This window comes from Alosa alosa, chromosome 18 (assembly GCF_017589495.1).
Source record: "Alosa alosa isolate M-15738 ecotype Scorff River chromosome 18, AALO_Geno_1.1, whole genome shotgun sequence".
NCBI classification, from domain to species: domain Eukaryota; kingdom Metazoa; phylum Chordata; class Actinopteri; order Clupeiformes; family Clupeidae; genus Alosa; species Alosa alosa.
The window spans coordinates 27627584-27630083 of NC_063206.1; the positions used below are offsets into that span (position 1 = coordinate 27627584).

The 2500-nt window shown below is 41.1% G+C and overlaps 1 protein-coding gene across 2 annotated transcripts in view; it reads right to left on the reverse strand.

The window, feature by feature from the left end:
• Nucleotides 1–2500, reverse strand: part of LOC125311826 (cGMP-dependent protein kinase 1-like) — a gene marked incomplete in the record, with an annotated part of 81312 nt that overhangs the window by 30989 nt on the left and 47823 nt on the right.

Genomic DNA, 2500 nt, shown 5'->3' on the forward strand with positions numbered 1-2500 from the left:
GTCTGTTAGTCCATCTATGTCTGCCTGTCTCTCTGTCTCTGTCTTCTTGCTCTCTCTTTCTCTCGCTTATCTTTATCTATCCATCACTCTCTCCCTCTCTCCATCTCTATGTGAAGAACGATGTGTCATGCTCTGGCTGGTGGGACGTGGGACTCAGGAGAAGGTTATCACCAAAACGCACACCCAATGGAAATGGCTGACCCGCAACCCCCCAACAACAATGCATTTTGGGAAAGGACCTCACATTTGGCGGTCAGGAGGAGATGTGTGATATTGGTGAGCTAATGGAGAGAAGAGCGGAGGGGAAATGGTGGCAGAGCCAAACCAAAATGAGAGTGATCGAGAGAAAAATAAGCAAAAGGGTAAGATGGAAAGTGAGTGAGTGTGAGAGAAGAGAGAGAGAGAGAGAGAGAGAAAGAGAAGAGAAAATCAGGAGCAAAAAAGAAAGAAAGACAGAAACGTTTGCCAGGCAGACAAGTGTGCATCTCTGTCAGTCTGTCCGTTGCTGCGTGTCCATATGTCTGCCCTGCACTTTGTGGCCGCATTCTCATTAGCAGTGCACTAAAACTCATTATTCTCATTAGCAGTGCACTAAAACACATTATACAAAACACATTATTCTCATTAGCAGTGCACTAAAACGCATTATTCTCATTAGCAGTGCACTAAAACACATTATACTCATTCTCATTAGCAGTGCAATAAAACACATTATTCTCATTAGCAGTGCATTAAAACTCATTATTCTCATTAGCAGTGCACTAAAACACATCATTCTCATTAACAGTGCACTAAAACTCATTATAGTCATTAGCAGTGCACTAAAACTCATTATAGTCATTAGCAGTGCACTAAAGCTCATTATTGCTGGACTCTGCTAGCTTCAGATAATGATCACCACTCAGCCCCTCTCATAGGCCTGCTCATCATCGAGTCTGATCAGCACTGCACTACTCTGAGACTATCTTCACTCCAGCTCCACATGGACTTTAACAAACACACACACACACACACACACACACACACACACACACACACACACACACACAAGCACAGACAGACATACATGCACACAGACAGACAGACAGACACACACACACACACACACACATACACACATACTTATCGCAGAGTCCCATCAAACCATCATTCATTGTATTGCATCAAATTGTATTCCATCTTGAATATGTCTAATCAAAACAACATTCCTTTGAGATACAAATTGCAGACCACCAGGAAGACCAGGAACCACACACAGACAAACACACACACACACACACACACACACACACACACACATACACACACACACACACACACACACACACACACACACACACACACAACTAGGAGGACACAGAGCAAAGCCCAGCAGACCAGGAAGAGTTTTCTAAAGGCTTTAGATTATCAACTTGTACCACAGCAGGCCTACAGAAATGATTATTACTAATGCAAATGATGGACTGATGTAACATCATAGTCATCAAGGCTCATATGAAAATAGAATGCAGCCCCGGCCTAAAGCAACCAGATGGTGGTGTGTCAGATGGTTGGCTGGTCTTAAGATACCATTGATGACACATAGTAAAAATACAAACACTGACTGTTCACATACAGAGCCTTCAGTTGCAGATAGAATATGTTAGCATCCATTAGAATAATTAACTATATTCGTACGGAAGCATGATCTAGAGGGGCAACTTCCTGTCATCATAATGCTACATTTTGCTGCATAATAAGCTATACTTCTCGACTCTCCCATATTCACTAAGTGACAATTTTTAAGGGAAGTGTTGTTTGAACATTACATACCATATTTGGTGCTTTTAATGTCAATGATGGAGTGGGAAATGTGAGGTGTGGTCTCTCTCTCTCTCTGTCTCTCTCTCTGTCTCTCTCTCTCTCTCTCTCTGTATGTCTCTCTCACACACACAGATCAGACACTGCATACTTGACAATTGTAAGAGACACCAACTTGAGAAAAACAATGTTTAGATACAGGCTTAGCAACCACAGCTTGGCAATAGAAACAGGCAGACGCAGGCAAACCTGGATGCCTAAAGAAAACAGAATTTGTGAACTGTGACAAAAAAGAAATTGAGTCAGAACTACACTTCCTCACTAGCTGCCCAAACTACAAAGAAATACGCTCCAACTTCTATCCAAAATTTCAATCTATATATCCAAAATTCTTTGAGATCGAAGATCACAAGACAATTAGATATTTATTAGGTGTGCAGCAATACTAGCTGCACATTACATACACAATACACAACTGTGACAGAAAGAGGAGGAGTGACCACTGAGCAACACACACACACACACACACACACACACACACACACACAGTGTATTGATTAAGTGTAAATGTTTGTAAGTATATGTTTGTTTACTTTTTTGTAATTATTATTATTCCTGTGAACGCTTTGGCAATGCATCATATGATTTGTCGTGCCAATAAAGCATATTTGAATTGAATTGAATTGAATTGACTGTCTTT